Source organism: Cyprinodon variegatus, unplaced genomic scaffold (assembly GCF_000732505.1).
Source record: "Cyprinodon variegatus isolate N-32 unplaced genomic scaffold, C_variegatus-1.0 Scaffold99, whole genome shotgun sequence".
NCBI lineage: Eukaryota > Metazoa > Chordata > Actinopteri > Cyprinodontiformes > Cyprinodontidae > Cyprinodon > Cyprinodon variegatus.
The window spans coordinates 915,274-933,957 of NW_015150552.1; the positions used below are offsets into that span (position 1 = coordinate 915,274).

The following is an 18,684-nucleotide window of genomic DNA, read 5'->3' on the forward strand; positions in this document are numbered from 1 at the left end:
TTATGTAATGGTATCATGAAGTAGCCGCTTGAATGATGGGTAGGTTTTATTTTTAGAGGAATGTGTTTATGTAAGTAGAATGTAGCCATAAAGCTATGTTGCATTTTTAATACTCTGTTATTACTTTTTTTTTCTCATTGCACTACATTTCATAAAATATTGTGGCATTTTTTGGGTCAATATTGTCTATTTCCAGAACCCATTCTCATCACCTGTGCCTCTTTTTGTATTTATTGCTCTAAGGTTCTGTTCACCTCATTTCTATGACAGAGAGGGTTGATTAGTCACCAGCTTCTCTCCACGTAGTACCAGTTCTTTTTGTATTATTCAAGGCATTTTAGAAGAAGATTTTTATTTATTTATTTTTTTTTTGGTTATCTATTTAATGGGCCATTTCTAGACAGATTTCTGGACAATTTGCTGAACCATTTTTCTGTATTCTCAGAGCACTCTGAGCTATCTCTCTCATTTCCACTCCTGAAAATGGAGATGGTTTTCCTTACTGGGAAAAATGCTTTCAATGGCTAAAACCACCAGATATGGTGTAAAAGAGCTTTTAGGCTCTATGGCAGGAGAGGTTGTTTTTGTAAAAGCTTCCTGTTATATTTGGAAGATATTTAAGGGCTCTCTTGCTGACTAGTTAAAAGGATTAATACACATCTGTTCTTGATGGTTAATGAAATAAATGATCAGATATCATGCAAATAAAATAGATTTTTGAGATATCTGATTCAAATTATTCATTTTAAACCTGCATTTACAAAAATAAATGTATGTCAAAGCATTGTTTGATGTGCATTGTTTATTTGCTGAACTAATCGCTGTTATAAAATTCCCAAGAGGAATACAATTTTTAACCCTAAGATTTTATCTATTTTTAATTTATGTTAAGTCCAAAGAGAAAACCCCTTGTATTAATATGCTTAACATTTCATATATTTATTAATCATAATTAATAACGAATAAAACTATTTCTGAGTTCATATGATGAAACTGGGCCTCAGAGCCTGATTTTGAGATCTTGTAAGTCACTGCTTTTCCTTTTCTAGATATAGAACAGGGTCATTTCCAGCATTCCTGTGATTCACTGTTCCTTCACCTTTAATGACCCCACTTCTGGTTTAGAAATCCCATAATTTCCCTTCACTTTATTACTGCAAAGTCCTGGGCTATTACACATCAGTTTCTTTTTTGTTATTTGTTTTTTTTTTAAACCAAATGATCAAAATTGAAGCCTGAGGATATAATTTGCTAAAAAAAAGCACTGTTTATTATTTTCATTTGAAATCTCAAGATGACACTTGTACAATAAAAAAATAAAATAGCTGTTTTTATTAATAGTCATACAGTTTTTAGTTTATAACCTTGTTGCAGAATAAATTATTCATTATGATTTATCGATGCTACTTTTACAATTTTAAGACAATATTCCAACTGTTAAAATGTAGTTTTAGTTGGCAGATTGTATACATTTAAATGCATCTGGGGTTTTAGCAGTCTTTTGTAAATTTTGCCTCAAATGTGAGTTTTTTAAAACCTATTTTGTGCTGCTATGGTACCCGGATATCAACATCAGCTTGCAAGGTTCATTAGGCAGTCGGAGCCCATTTCTTCTTTTCTACTTCCCTAGGTCTGATTAGTTCTTTCAACCTTCTGCCCATCTCCCACAGTTTTTAATGAGAGGAGGCCTACATCCACCTGTGGTGTATTTTCTCACCCAGACCAAATCACTCTCTGTGCATATTGTGTGGCTTCAGACTTCATTAAGTTCTCCTAAACACCATTAAATAAGAAACAGATATAGTTATACTTTTTTTGAGTGGAGTGTTTACTTTGTAAAGAATAAATAAATGTGCTGAAGGATGAGGCAGTCTTGGTTTTGTGTGTGATTGACATGAACTGAGGTCTTGCAGGTTCATCTAGGAAAGCAAGGAAGAAAACATTTTATCATTTGCAAAATATACAACGAGGACTGTGCATAGATTTAAATACACTAATTTGCTTTGTCATGTAAAGGGATCCATGAAAAAGAGAGTGCCTATGAAAACTTCAGTAACAACCTGTTCTTCAAATTGCATGGAAGAAAGTGATTTACTCTGACGGTGATTTGGATATGCATGTATCCACATGCTCTGTTAGTCTACAGTGTGAGCCAGGAGGGAAAAAAAGGGAAATAAAGTCAAACAGATGGGGGAGGGCAGGTCCTTATTTGGATCTTTTCAGTTGGAGTTATGCAACATGCAAAGCTGTCTTGCTTCAAACGAAAGCTCAAGTTGCATGATAATCTCTGAGTTCATCATCTGCTATTAAGGCTATTGTGAAGCATTGGCTGTGTTGGAGTGAAATAGAAACATGAACCAAGGGAGAACTACGCACATGTACACACTTCCAGGGTGATGATTGCATGAACTACTTCCCATTTATTCCCCTTCTGCTTAGTTATCTGTGCACAGTAAAGCTGGTCACAATTACATTTCTTTCCGTCTGAATCTCTTGATTTGGTTAAATAGAAAAAAACAAGACTTTTATTATGTCAGCAGGTTTTGTGTATTGTGCCCTCTCTTAAATGATTAAGATCATCATACAAATTTCACTATCAGAAAAAGATAACCTGAGTAAATGCAATATTTGAGGTCATTGCCCCCTAAAATCTGATAACCAGTTGTACGATCCTTGGCAGCAATAATCAAGGATTTTTTGCTGATGAGTTTACATCACTGTGGAGTGTTTTATTTCCTTCACATTGCAAAGTCTTGAACATGGCTTTAATGCAAAGCTAAGATTTTATTCCAGGCTTTTAGTAGCTGCCCAAAAAATTGTTACAAGGAGCTCTGATGAAGACTATCTGCTGAAGGTGGTTGCTCTAAACCAGGGGTCTGCAACCTTTCATATCCAAAGAGCCGTTTTGCCCAGAGTCCGACTAAGTAAAAGTTGTTTAGAGCCGCAAAATGTAACATGACTTTTTCTAGAAAACCTTATTTTTTTTAATCTTGTATAGGAAATTAGTTGTTGCCATCTCAAACAATCAACAAATCATGTGTTTTTAATGTTAAAACATATAATTTTCAAGCTAATTCATAGAAAAATGTCTCTTAAAACATATTTCTGGTTCTTTTAATCTCCCACTTATAAAAAACACTAAAGCTATTGATACCGGTATATATTAAAGTAAATTATTTAACTCTTTATATACATTTTAGCCACTATTAAGAGCCACTGGAGAGGGTCCAAAGAGCCATATGTGGCTCTGGAGCCGCAGGTTGCAGACCCCTGCTCTAAACCAACCAAAACATACCATGAAAAAAAAGCTACAACTAAACGGCAACGCATATCTAATGTTGAATTTAATCACACAGTTTTACTTTTAAACCAAGATTAGATTAGTGCTTATAATGTTGTTAACATTGTAATATCATACAAAACGGGCTCAATATGATTATCTTTTAGAGTCTTGTAGAGTTTGTATCATCCAACCATTTTCGATGGTTAGAATCGTGGCCCACAGAATAATGCTCTGATGAGGTGTGGGCAGCAATGCTAGCTGCCATTAATGAGCTCTGCTCAGTTGTAGCACGCTCCACTTAGTCACTCATCAGACTTCAGAAAAAGTACATTTCCAACTTTTATTTTTTTATGTAACATATCATGCCATTAATTTCCACATTATTTTGTAACGCACAGGAACTGGACCCAGAATTCAAATCAGCACAGCTCAGTGATGTTAGAAACAAGCTTTATTTAAAAGCACACAAGTGTAGGGAGTCGGGGCTCGCTCTCCAACAGGCAGATTTCTAGTGACAGTACAGGTAGGCTGACCCAAGGGAGGAGGTCCAGGTCCGGTCCAGATCTGTTAACAGGCAGGCTAATAGATTTCACAGGGGTTAAGGGGAATCCGGTGCTCACAGGCAGGCAGTAACTCCGTTCAGGGTTTTTCCAGGGGGGTAATCCAGAGGGGTCCAGGTCCATTCACAGAGAGGCAGATTTCCAGCGACAGTACAGGTAGGGTGATCCAGGGGAGGAGATCCTGGTCCGGTCCAGATCAGGCAGCGTAATAGGTTTCACAAGGGTTAGGCTGGAAGGCAGATCCAAGGACAGAATCGGGTCAGGCAACAGACAGGTGATCAGAAAGAGAAGTGGTGGAATGGTTGTGCGGGTGGCTTGAGACAATCTGGCAAAGGCAACTGATCTACACAGGGTTTATATGAGGTGAACTGGTGGAGCCAGTAGGAGCTGATAGCATTGACAGGTGTGCTGAATGGTGGATCAGACCAGCAACAGAGCCAAGAATGTCACATATTTGAGAAAGTTTGTGTCAACAGGTAGAACAAATGGCAGCAGGGTTTAGGTGATGGAAAGCCCAAAAAAAAAAAAAACTACTGACCTATCACCACTTTTTGCTTAAGTGTCAACCAAAAGTTGTGTCTGTTAACCTTTCATCCTTACACTACGCTCTTTAGTATCATTGTTACTACAGTATGAAACATAATTAAAACATGTAAACATGGGTAGCTTAGTAGGGTGTTGGGCAGGTAAAGCCTAGCAGCCTGGTGAGCTTATAATATAGCGGGGGAAACATTCAAAATTCCTTGACGATGCCAATATTCCACGGCCTCTGTTTCTTCTTGTTGAATTATGAACATAGACCTTAACAGCGGTCAGTGTAACCTTTAGTGCCATAGAGTTCCTTGTGGGTCTTCATGGGTGAGTTGATGTAGTCAATGGACTCCCAAACCCTAAGAATAAGCCTCCTCACCCTTGATATTCCTTTAGATCATAACACCATGTACTAGTTGGGATCTTTTTTCCTACTTTTTGCTGTCAGGTGGGTTGTATTTAATTCAAATTTGTGCACAATATGCAAGGCAAGTAAGTGGCACTAAACATACATGAAGTGAAGAGAAGCCACAAAAAGAAAAGGCAAGTTGAGCCCCAGTAGGAGGCAGTGAGAGGAGCACTGCGAGCAGCAGTTGTTGTGGGAGGATGTTGGACAACAGTGGTAGAAGCAATGAACAAACTGCTGTAAGGAGTACAGATTCCATAGTTTTTGCAGAAGCCTTTTAACCCATCTATAGTAACAAGATAAAATTGCATGGGTTTTGTACACAGGCAAGGGAAAAGAAGAAATGCAACACAGTCTCCTGCAACAGCTGCACATGTCTTCTGTTTAAAGATATCTTGTCGTTCTTTTTTTTTTTAAGAAGGCAAACTGAGGCTCAGTTTTTATCACCAGGGCAGATCCAGGATCCCTTTGTTTGTCCTTTGCTTCACACTAGACATCATTTTTAATTTGGTATATCTTATCTGATAATCTGACGAGCCACATTGATATCGTGTATAGTTCAGGTTTAGTTCTACAGATGATTAATCTGGGACTGCTCCTATCTTTTTCTAGAAAGGGACCTTTTTCTAGTACGTAATTATAGTTTGGTTTTAGCTAATCATAGTAATGAATGAAATAACAGCAGATGCCATGAGAAACCTAACCTGGTATAATCCAGATTAATGGGTATAGTTCAATTTAAATTCTACACAGTATCCCTCTGAAAAGCCTCTTGAGGAAAGTGTTTGCAAAGGGGAGGAACTTTCATTACAATTTTTCAAAGTGATTGGGTAAATACAGGAGCACATGTCAAGCTTTAGCCAAACGCAGCAGCTGTGAAGTATAACATTCTTGATTTTTTTTTTTTTTTTTTCTCACACCTAGCAGAGATAACTTTTATACTCTTATACACGGAACACTCTCTTGATTTTCTTTTTTTTTTTTTAAGAGGAAATTATGGATTCTAACAAAACATACCGGTATGTGATTGCAGCAGCTATATGTGAGTCCTCCTGCACGGACATGTTTTTATTTTAATTTTGGCTCATTCATGTGCTCTGTAGCTTTTGTATTCATCACAGTTATTTTTCCTATTTAAAACCATAATACTGCAACGTGATTTGCCAACACATTTTTGGTCAGTTGCGAAAGGTAGAAGCGAGGGCGGGACAAGATTATTTTTCGTGTGTCTGCGAATGCACAAATATAAGAATTTACCTTGCAGGGAAGAGTTGCCAATTTACAGAAAGTTCTGATTTTCAACCTGATCCCGCCTTTCGAATCGCTTTGCTCCTTAATGCACCTCTAAACAGGGTCAACGTACGTCACTTGCTAGGATCTCATTAACCGTGTTTGGTGTGAATGCTCCACAGGAGGCCAGACTTAGGAGGAGCAATGTCAGTGGTGTGGTAGTAATAATAAGTAAATGAGGATGACAAAATAAGCAACCTTCACTTGCTTTCAAGGGAATCCTCCAGGTAGCTTGGCATCCAGACCCTGGTCTATGAGTAGAGGTCTGCAGGTTAAAAAGCTTTTAAATTTCAACCCAAAGAAGGCTTAATATTGATGGACAAATATCTGTTTACCATAACAAAGGATATGATAATATCTTTTCACTTTGAGTAACCTTTACTTAGTAGTCACTGATACTTGGTATCAGGGTGTACCAAAATTTCATATACTTTCAGAGGTTTCAAAAATCTGGTGTTGGTGCAACTCTACAGCATAGCACTCCTGGAAATTAGCCTCTTGATTAGGAAGGCTGAACAAAGTCACAGATATACTCTCAGCCAAAGACTAATTTTCACACCACAGAATATCTATCACTTTGCAGATTAGGTGCTTAAAAAAAGCAATTTTGTCTCAACCCTGGGCAGAAATGATCACACCCTGCCTGATATCACCATTCACTAATCAGAGAAACTGGGCATGTTGTTTACTGGACAAAGTAGGTCAAGTTAGGTGCTTCCTGAACAAGGGTCTTCTGCACAGATGGAAGTCCTCTTTTGAGCATCATTTTTGATAAAGGGAGTGCATTACACGCTGGTTAAAAGTAAAAATCTTTATTTTATTTTTTATGATTTTGGCCCCTTTAAGAGTTTTCTTGATTCTATAACTCAGACACTTGTAAGGTCTTGGTGTGGCTATTGAAAAAAAAAAAATAAATTGAAATGTTTAATCATGACTGATTCATTAAAGGGAAGGTCACTTTTCTCTTTAGGTTGTTTTTCAATCCATATTGTGTGTTGCTTTTTTCCTAACAAACTGATTATGTGAAACTGGTTATTGTCTGATATAGAATTTGTTTTATGATCTTAAATATCTTCAGTGTGAACAAAGCAAATATTTCACATTTTCTTACAGAACTAAAAATGGAACACAATAGTATGGTCTTTCCTTAACAGTAAAATAAGCAGAACACCAAAAATACTTATTTTAGGGAATATCAAACAGCTTCAATCCAAGTTGTTTTTTGTTTAAACATGTCAACATTAATAACTTTGAGGAAGAGCAATAGGGACTGCTTGTCTGCATGCACTTGTCTTGAAAATTGAAGAGGTAATTGTGCTTGCTTTCTGCTCACATCGTGTTATTTTCATGTTTTTTATCTAGCATGCATCTACCACAAAGATGAAACAATCTGATGAACCACAGTGGTTTCCATGAGGTGCCTTCATACGTTGTACAAGTTGGCTGTTTGCTTTCATTTTAGAGGAGGTGTTCTGTTTCTGCATATATCTCTGCTGTTCACACTTATGAAATAACTTGTTTAACCACTTAGAGCAAAATACATCCTGTTGGCTACTTAGCAGTTTGAGTTTTTAAAACTCTACGTAATTAATCCAAATATATTTACCTGCACTTAATTTAAAACAAGTTTGAGTCTACGTAACTGAGTAGAACCTTTTGTTTTCTGTAAATTCTTATTAAATACAGGAGTAATTACTGATGGTGTTGACTTATGAAACATTACACCATGTAGCTTATCTGCAGAGAGGCTGCGGCATTTTCTGTACAGCACATTTTTCAACATTGTTGCAAAGATGAAAAAAAAAAAAGCTGTGGTATGTTTCTCTTTGTCTACAGTTTCATAAATGAGCCTTTATGTTGCAAGAGGGCACATTATCTGATTATTATTGTCCATAGCCCAGCTGCAGTGATGATGCAACTCCGACTTCAATTGATTTTGAAGACAAGACTTGCATGAAGAAGTTGTGAAGGTTGGAAGTTTCTATATTATATTCTATATTCTATATTTTAACAAAGTTATGTATACACACCCATGCAGGCTATTCTTCCCAAAAACTGAAGTGTAACTTGAGATAATCTGATCCACGCTAAACGAGTCGTGTAACTCAGAGCATTGCTTTACTGCAATCTGAGCCCACCCTTAAACATGAGATAAAGCTGTTGTTGGGCAGCAAAACCGATATGACAGTGACCTGATCAGGCATATGTTTGTTTGAATATCTTTACAAGTATCTCCATGACTTCCTATTCTGCTGGTCCAAAATGGTTTGCTATGAGATTCTAAAACACCAAGGGATACTGATTAATTTTGAGACAGTGTACCATTGCCAATTGCTTCCAGGGGCTCAATGTTTTCTTCTTTTTTCCTGAATTTAAATCCTACACTTTACTTTCACGAGGGCTATTTACAGGCAGAGCCAGACATGGCTGTCCTCAGCTGATTGCAGCAGATTTTTATCTTTCCCATCCATTGACCTCCGTTGTTCTGATACATTGCAACAAATGGATCAGCCTTTCTTTAAAGCCCTTTAATCTAATCTGTCTGCGTGGATAAATCGGCTTTGTAACTGGATCTTGTCGTCGCAGAGGGCCCACTGAGGACTCCCTCACATCTTTCCCGTCTCCTCCTCTACGCTATGAGTCAGTCATCCCTTCTCTACAGGTTGGCAGGAAGACTCGTTACGCCATCTCACAGGAATCTATGGTGATTTTTCTTTACCCAGAATAGTTCACAAGCAGTGTTACAAATGGCAGCAGCTATATTCCAATTATTCCTGGCTCTGGATATCCAATTAAACATCCAACATCCATCCCAGGCATGCAGAGGATTCAGTACACAGAGAGTAAGCAGAACACCCACCTTTTTTCCCAGTCTCGCCATTAATTTCCTCTTGCTTGCTTCCCTCTCAAGATAAAGAGATGAAGGGCTTAAAGTCGTTATCAAGCTTGCATTGATGCACAGTTTGAATTTTACATGTAAAGCTCTCTGTTTTCTTGGAGAGCGTCCCAGGCTTGCAGCATCAGCTGTTAGTGTCCGATCAACAGCAGAGCTTTAACAAATCTTTTTTTCTTCTCTTGTTTTTGTTACCATCTTTGGCTATCCTTCGGTGTTGCTGTTTAGACAGGATTGCATAAAGCATCAAAACATTGTGGATTTATATCATGATGTGTGTGTTGCTCTTTTAGATGTATATGTCTGTATTCTGGCTCTCAGGCAGGTTTGCTGAAAGCGATTTTGATCTCAGTAGGATTTTTATAGTGAGATGAAGGTGAAATAAATATATAAACTGTAACAAATTAATTGGGAGATAAAAAAGACAGCAGGGTATTTTGGCGTGTTTGCGATGGCTGCTTTCGTTTCAGACTGGCACCCGGCGGGGACGACTGTGCCAACTCGTTGTAAGAGACGAGGCAAACCGTAATCTTTTCACAGAGCCTCCTCCTGTCTCTGCAACAAACATGGGCTCTTTAATTTGCATACTTTTTAATCATGACATACCACGTTGTCTACATTGTTGAGATAATTTTTACTGCTTCGTTAGACAGCTGAAAGTAAAACTGCTGTAAAGAAAGAGACACACATTTAATCTTTTTTTTTATTGTTATTGAGGGCATTTATTCATTTATTTCTTTTCCGCTACTTGGGTCTACAATTGGTACAAACACCTTTCATGTCTAGGAAATGAAAAAACTGGGAGAATTTCAAAGATTGACGTATTGTTTTCTAACCCAACCCTGCTTCTTCAACTTTTCCATAGTTTTATCCCTTAATTTCTTCCTTTGTTGCTTGGTCTTCAAAGACAATGGCTTTATTCAAAGCTAATTGTCTGATAGAACGGCCCAGTAATAGTAAAGGGCTAAATATAACAGAAAATCTGCCATAAGAACCTCAGCATCCAATAAAACCAAGCTTGGGGTATATTTTCCTGATATTAAAGACGTTCTCCCTTAATAACACATGCAATGTCTTAACTTGGTTATTAAACATAATGAAGCAATATTCAGAGAACACTTTGCGTTATAGAAACCAAATCCAAGTTTAACACAGAAAAGCAAGGTTCTGGCTTTGGGACAGTTTGAGTTTGCAGTTAAAGAAAACTCCAAACATAAAGCAGAAGAAAAAGAGGTCTACATTTATGGTTCCCATGAGGATGTTTCTGTGGAATAGTTTAACTAGATGCTATAATTGATTTTTGTAAATCAAAATTCAAAATAAAATAACCTTTCTAAATGACCTGTATATCATTAGGCTCTTTTAAAGAAATCTAAATATTTTCCTATTATTTATTTTTATTTTTATCATATTTCACTGTGATATATATATAAAAAGAAATTGAACCATGCAGAAAAAATGACCCTGAATGTGAAAAAGCTTAGGAGAGCTCACAATTTCTTTAGTGTGATATAGTGAAATTGTTTGGTAACTAATGTTATCTAGCAAATTTTGAGGAACTTTACCAAACAGCTAACTATTTTTATGCAGATAAGAAATTACACACAGTGAGTTTTACTTGTTGGTATCAAGTTTTCTGAATATAATTACACTTTTCAACCTTTTTTTTTTTTTTGCATTATTCATCTGTTTCCTTCCACTTCACAGTTATGTACTACTCTAATATAAAATTCTAACACAATATATTCAAGTTTGTCATTTTAATTCAACACACCCTCTCTCCTCTAACATTATTACTTTATTCTGTTTATGAGGACTTCCTGGCAGCTATTGACAATTTTGATCAAACAGCTGAAAACGTGTGGTATGGCCACATCCTTCCTTCCTTTCGAGTCTTAAATAACCACTTTATTTCCATCTGTTCAATGATATTAACTCAAGAAGGAACAGTATTTTTCTGCAGCGTTGACGTGATTTAAAGTCTTTTATTTTAAGCTATTCAAGCTTTTTGGGGGGAATTTCTAATACATTTTTTGTTTTGAGAAACAAGATGGTGAATAATAGTCGTTAAAACATAAGGAATTTGATATAAAAAATGTCTGCTTTATTTTCTGTTTTTATAAAACCCCTTAATGTGTTTATGTTCTTTTCTCCCCAGTTAAGTACATGCGTGAGGCTACGCCATATGTCAAAAAGGGCTCCCCGGTGTCAGAGATTAGCTGGGAGACGCCCCCTCCTGAGTCTCCACGCCCCAGCAGCCCTCCCATCACTTCCTTCCCCTCCTCCTCTTCCTCGCCTCACTCCCTGAGCTCTCCCAGCCAGCCCTACCTGTCTCTATACAGCGACAGGAGGTACATACCTCTGAAGATGTCTTGTGTAACCCGAGCCATGACCAAAGCAGATCCTGAGAACAGGTAGGTGGAAGCTCACTGCGATAAAACCAACAAAACAATCAGCACAGTATGCTACAGAGATGAAACAGCAAGCTTGCTCCCTAGACATCAGATATCATTTTAATCAATCCTCAGTCCAATAACTTTTCCTTAGGGATTTTTTTGGGAGGGCTTTAATAAAAAAATAAAAAAAATACATATAGAATATAATGCAGTTGTACAATCACATATTTCCAGACTTTTAAGTCTTGTAATATATATCTTATTTCGAGTCTTACTGGGCTGCTCTGATGGAGGTGACCATAAAAGCAGCAAATTATGTATCCATATTCACATATCTACAGAGAGATACACAAAGCTGCATGTTTTCTCCCTCTTCTCTGCATTCCTAAATGAAACTGTCCTTAAACTCTGGTTCCTGCTGCATTCATTTATTTGTGTTCATCAAATTTAAAAGGACGTAACATTAGGTTTTACTAGTTTTTATTAAATTACCAATATAATATGTGGGTTTTTAGAACACTAAATTGTGCAGTATTAAGTGGAGCGCCTTGTGAAATTATTTGCACCTTTAGAGAATTTGTATTTTATTTATTTTTTTCAGTTTTGTCACTTAAGTAACATGCAGTTTCTATTCTATAATATAAGTTGATATAAATATTGTATTATGTGAAGTGAAATGGGAAAAAAATGTAACCATCTTTGTAATTTCTCAGTCAAAAAAGTTGCTTGGAATATTTTTGATCATGATCTGCTTGCTACTCCTTGTGTACTTTGTGGCTAAAGCTCATGGTGAGATTTTGGGGAAATAAGATCTGAGATATATATATATATATATATATATATATATATATCATCCCCCTCTAAGCTCTGTTCATTTTTTTTTTGTGGGTTCTTGCCCAGTTAGAAGTTCCATCAGAATTTTGAGTGTTATTAGGCTCTAAAGCCCTCCAAACCAAATGGTTAAAAAAAAAAATGTTAGTAGTTCACAACGGTCAATGTGGGAGCTAGATATGATGGCAAACTAGACTGTCTGTGGCTTGCGGAAGGAGAATCACGTCCGACTGGTATGACCAAAATAAGAACTCAAAAAAAAAAAGGTCAGAGGCGAAGAAGAAAATACATCAATCACCAGTTTTCTGTAGAAGCAGCAGTCGATCCATAATTTTACCTGAAAAAGTTTATTATTGTTTTTTTTTTAGTAAATATAATATTAATTAAATCTTATTGTTATGACAATGATATTGTCTTATTGTTATGACATAAGGGTAGCACCCTTATGTCATAAAAATTTATCGCAGACATGCAAATAATTTTCACCAGATATTACAGCATCATGTAATTCATGTAGCACATAGCATCTACCTTCCCAACCAGCCAGCTGTGGACTCCTCTAATCAAAACACCTTCTTTCACATGTGATGTTCCCCAAACATGCAAACCTTTTAAAACTTCTTTCTGCGGCTTTCTCTCCTTAAATAAGTAGTAAAGTGCTAGATTAATCCTTGTGTCAATGGGATCTCCCACCTGAGCTGTGAATCACCGGAGCTCCTGCAGAGTCCCTGTGAGCCTCTTAGCCACTTAGTTGATTAATGCTCTTGTTCTGCACACTTTCCATTTCCCAATCAGCTGTTTAAAGTTTGCAATGTTTTATAACCAAAACCTGCCTTAAACTTTTTAACTGTACTTAATCTACCTGCTGTTTACTTCACTATTAGAGGAAAGTAAATGGTCAATAATTAGTTGGTTTTTTTTTTAAATCACCTGGAAAACCATGTGTAATTTTACCTTCGCTTAAAATTGTTTTGTTTTTTTTTGCAGGTGTATTAAGAAAAACCCAGATTAACTTATTTTAACTTTATTTTGTGGCAGTAATGTAATGTGTGTTAGAAGCTGGTGTGTCATTTATAGGATTTGTAATTATTGTAAAACCCACACTGGCGTTCGGTAGCAAATAGGATTTAAGAAGCATTATAAATTAAGATGTCCCAAACAGATATTGATATTGGAAATCTGTCTGATATCAGCCAGAAATCTGAATATTGAAATATATCAACCTGCCTTTAAAGTCTCTGATATTAGAAGGTTAATAGAAACACTTCATTTCTCTCTGCTTTTGTTACAATTTTATGGAGCTCTTTGGTGAATAAGCAATGGGTCACAGTTTCTCAAACCTCCTGTCTTAAATATTGTTCTCTTTGTGAGAAATATCTTGTGATGTAGACTTTTTTTTATCCTTCCACACTGTAAAATAAGTGATAAAAGAATGTATAATTAGTGTTTATATCGAATATGATCAATATTTGCATCGGTCAATACTCAAAGGTGGAATATCCGTGTCTTATCGGAAATTTAAAAGTTCCTTCTGGACATCCCTTCTAACAAATACTGTAAATTTGTTGTAACTGATAGATTGTTATAAGATGGATGTTGTGAGATTTAAGGGTAATCCACATCACCATGGGGTTTACAGTCCTTTGACCAAAAAACAAACAGAGAATATGGTGATGCCGTAACAACTGTTGGTTAGGTTTAGAAATGTTCCATGTTGAATCTACTGAGAACAACCTGACATTTTATTCTCTGCCCGTTTCTTTTTGCTCATTAGTATCCGCCCCTGAGTCAGAAAGCTTCATCAACTATCTTGAAAGAAAGAAGTTCAAAAGTGACTTTTTCAGGCCATTTTCCTTGAAGACAGACATTTGAAGTCGCTAGACACACTGAGTAGTGCCGGAGATGTGAGCGTGCGCATGTGGGAGGAGACTAGCGTCTGTAAGTAGGTGTCATTAAGGTAATAGGTTGGTAATTTTGATGGTGGTTGTGTCAAACCGCAAAGTGCTACACAGGAGTGATTTACTTTACTTTATTCCCTTTTTTCCACTTTCTTCGCTGTGTATTGCTGCCCTCTTTATTGCTTTCTCATCACTGTGTTTTTTTCTGTACGTGCAATACTTTCTCCATGTTGCTCTCTCTTGTCTACGTTTGAATCTTTTGAACTTGTTTGTGTTTTTTCTGCCCCAGACGACTTCCTGCTGTCCTCTCCTTTTTCCTCTCTTTCATCATCTCCCTGTTCAGAAAAAACGAGCCTGTCTCCCTATCATCCGACCTCTTCATGTTTGATTTTTGTTTCTGTTCTCATCTGATCTCTTGGTGATCTCCCTGTGATTTAGTCTCTTTATCTGCGCATCTGAGGTGGTTTCTCTCTCCCGAAAGGTTTGCATAATGACATCACATCAGTGACCAAAGATCTTAGTTACTCAATCTGCAGCTTTGTTTTTCTACTCTCACAGTTTGTTATATACAGTTTAAAAACAAAATGAAAAAATTAAATTTTACTGGGTTTTGCATAAAATTAAATATAGATATATGCTGTATTTGCCTTAGATGTTTTCCAATTCTTTATCACATCCTCTGCTAAAAAAGCTTAAGGTCATCCATATCCAAATAGTGACAGACACCTACATATGGTTGTCAGCTGAACTTGTTCCTCATCTTTGATGTGTTGTTAGTAAAATGCATTGATTTCCTCCAAATGCTTTGCATCAGATCCTGTTTCTCACACAGCATAGAGAATCTTCCTCATCTCTCCTTCCTCCTTTTCTGTCTCGCTCTGACATACATCCTAACAGAGCAATCTTTGCTCTAATCGGCTTGTGTGTAAAGTTGGGAAAAGTACCACAAATTATTCTCCTGAACATATTCAATTCTCATAAAAGCAAACAGCTTTTGTATGAAAACGGATTTAGCTATTTATCTGAAAATGCATTTCAGGATTCATGTCAAGACCTGAAGTAGATTTTTTTTTTTTACACATGCAAAAAAAGGTGGTTAGCTTTGATCTTTCACTTATTCCTAAAACTTCAAATGGAAAAACATTGTGATTCTTGTGATACAAAATAGTACTTTGTGTATAATGATGGGTTTAACATCAAATGATGCCTCACAAAAACATATTTTTTAGACGGGCAACATGATTCCTGCTTATTTGACACCATTTTGACAGCCCAAACATGTTCCAGCTCCAACTTACTGTAGGATGGACTTGTTAGCAGCAGCATTACATTCCTGTATCCATCTCATACAGTCAGAGAATTTTAAATGAGATGACAACGTGTTATGATCTTGGTGCTCATGACTGGCTGGATTACTCATTTCTGTCACCTGTCTAAAGGCTGATTTATACTCAGAAACCAGGTTGTCTGCGTGTGTGTCACAGTGAATGCAAATGTGCCTCGGCCCCTTCCGCAGATCCTCTGCTGCACCTTTCCAAAATTGTCGGTTACTGCAGACAGTGCCGCAGAAAGGAGGTCTCTGATTGGTCAAATCTACATCCGCTCTATTTCTTGTTTGGTTCCTTACCGGCTTGATTTTTAATGTTTTTTTCTCTGTCAAAATGGGTCTACAAAGCATTTCCAGTGCTTCTTTGTGGTTGGACACATTTATTTATTCTGAACTCACTTTTGATCTCGAGAGGTTGTTGTGAGATTTCCCGTCTGTCTGATTTCCTATGAATATAATTTGTTAATGTGTTTTGTTGCCGTGTAGCTGTACACCATACACTGTAGGATAAACACTGTTTTATCTCAGATTATCTCAACATGATGTGTGGGAGTCTATTAAGTTCTGCAAATCGACAGACAATTTTACAATCTAGCTGAAGCAGGCTTTTCTTAAGCAGAGTGACTTATTTAACCTGCCAAACACACTAAACTGTGTAAGGTGTGCATTATAAGCACATAGAAACTAGTACCAAATGGTGTAAAAGTTAATTAAATAATGCACACCATAGGATCAATCATAAGGACCTGGGATCCATAGATATGAACTTATCAGTCACATAACATGCATTACATAGGAATCGGTAGCTGAGANTTTCATCATTTCTGACTGTTTGGTAAAAATCTAGCAGTAAACATGAAGCTGAAATCCACCAAATGATCCAGTTCTCAGCTCTAATCATCAGTCAGAGCTGTAAAATAACCCAATCATACATTGAATCATCTGCAGTGAACCTTGAATGATGCACCAGACCCACATGTAGCAGACATTTGGTTCTGGAGAACCGCTTCAACTAGAACCCTTTTAGAGGAGCTGGAAACAAACTGATGTCTAAAGAGATGCATTCAAATCTCTTCAACATTCGGTCGAATGATATCAGAAAGTTTTTCTAAGCAGTGCTGTGGGTATCAACAAAGACTGACATTTTCAATTCAAAATGTCAGAAATAGCGCTGAGTTCCAGGCTCCTATACAGTAGCCCAACAAAGCCTTTAGAAAACATGCAAATTGAAATAGATGAACGGGCCCACCCCTTAGGAATTGTGAGTCGTGTGAGTTCTTTGTAAGCCTGCAATACCCATTACCTATCTATGTCTCTGAAAGGGGGGTCATGACAGGGAATTGTTGAATAGAGCAGTCTACAGTAAGCCCTGAAAAGACTAGTTAGCAGATCAACTAAATGTTTTATTTATCTCATCCAGAGTTGCTCTATTACTGCAAACACCTCAGCAAACAGTATTAGTAAGAATCAGGGCTCTGACGAGCATAAAGGGTGGAAATGCAGGCAAGCCAAATGTTCTACCTTTAGAGGTATAAAGGTCTCTATTAGAGATCTCACTAAACAACACAAAAAATAAATTTGTATCAGAACAGATTCGCAATAAAAGTATTACCAGCCAAACACCAGAATGAGTTGTTAACTACATAAATCCCAGAACCTCAGTCTGTGACTATGCTGCAATCATAGACGGTAATGTATATTAAAATGTCATATCACACTTACTGAATATTATATTGCAGTATTCAGTCGTCATCACCCACTTCATCTCATTCGGATCTTGTTCTTTCGGCCATGATCCAGATTTCATGACCACAGGTGATGGTAGGAATGTAGGCCGACTGGTAAATCACCACGACTGACCAGTGCAGCTTTTGCATTATAGCAGCAACAGCCCTGATGCGTCTAACAATCTCCCACTCCATCCACTCCTCACTTGTGAACAGGACCCCACAATACTCACTGTCCCTCTGGATTTCACTTCTCCAGTAACCTACTTTAAGATAGATCCTCTCTTTTTCAGCTTTAAACCAAACTGTTGCTCATTGATCTTTATGTATTTCTTAGCTTCCCTTTAAGTAGTTCTTGTCATACAATCATTTCTAGAAAATTTAAGAGAAATGTATGAACATGGAAAAATGATTTTGTCTGTTCAGGCATTTTTGTCAGAATTTTTGGCAGTCTTTATTACTGTTCATATGAAGATTATATTACCTTCCAGCTCTACTTTAGAGGTTAAAATTAGATTGGTTTCATTATTGACTTTGCTTCTTTTTTGTTTTGACAGATGATGAAACAGAACCTCTAAAACGAAGTAATAGTTATGAATTCATACCACCTGACCGTAAGTTTTACTTCAAAAGTTTTTACCACTGAAGCTGCTGCAAGTTTTTTTCTGAAATGACCGGTTTTGAAGCTGACATTAATTCTGACGGAGCCATCTTATTATGAGACACAACATCTCAATATTCAGCGTGGATATTTAGGAGAAACTGCTGAAACTGGCAGTGGCACAGGGCTCTGAAGCGAATAAGATTAATTAACTCGTGGTCTTCATGAATGTGTGGATGTCAATGATCTCTTGCACCTTTTTAATTCTCAATGTGCCACAATTTCAGATCAAATTGCCCCATTTAAGACAAAAAATGCTGCCCATACACAGATGTGTCCTTGGATCAATGCACGTATTCTGGACTTTAGAAGGCTGTGCCGCAGAACCGAACGTCTGTGGAAGTCCACAAGACTTGAAGTCCACAGACCTTATGTTAAAGACCTAATTTTTTCTTTGAACGAAATGCTGAAAGAAGCAAGATCTAAGTGTTATGTCTTTGACTCAGTCGGACCATGGGTCACCAGACTGTTTAATATGTCCTTGTCTTCTGGTGTGTTCCCCAGCTCCTTTAAACATGCCATAACAGAGCCAAGACTTAGGAAGCCCAGTCTGGACCAGTCAGAACTTAAGAATTATCTGCCAATATCTAATCTCCCTTTTTTTAGTAAAATGCTGAAAAAAGTGGTAGCTAACCAACTGACATCCTTCCTTCAGACCCATAACATCTACAACAAGTTTCAGTCAGGGTTTTGGAACACCACTCTACTGAAACAGCCCTGCTGAAAGTGTCTAGTGATATCATGATGTCTGCAGACTCCGGAAGCTGTACGGTACTGGTCCTGTTAGACCTGTCTGCAGCCTTTGATACGGTCGACCATTCCATCATGATAAACCGGCTGCGGGATTGGGTGGGAATGACAGGTCCAGTTTTGGAGTGGTT

The 18,684-nt window shown here is 37.2% G+C and overlaps 1 pseudogene; it reads left to right on the forward strand.

Moving 5' to 3' along the window:
• Positions 1-18,684, forward strand: part of LOC107084395 — a 44,917-nt pseudogene that overhangs the window by 11,485 nt on the left and 14,748 nt on the right.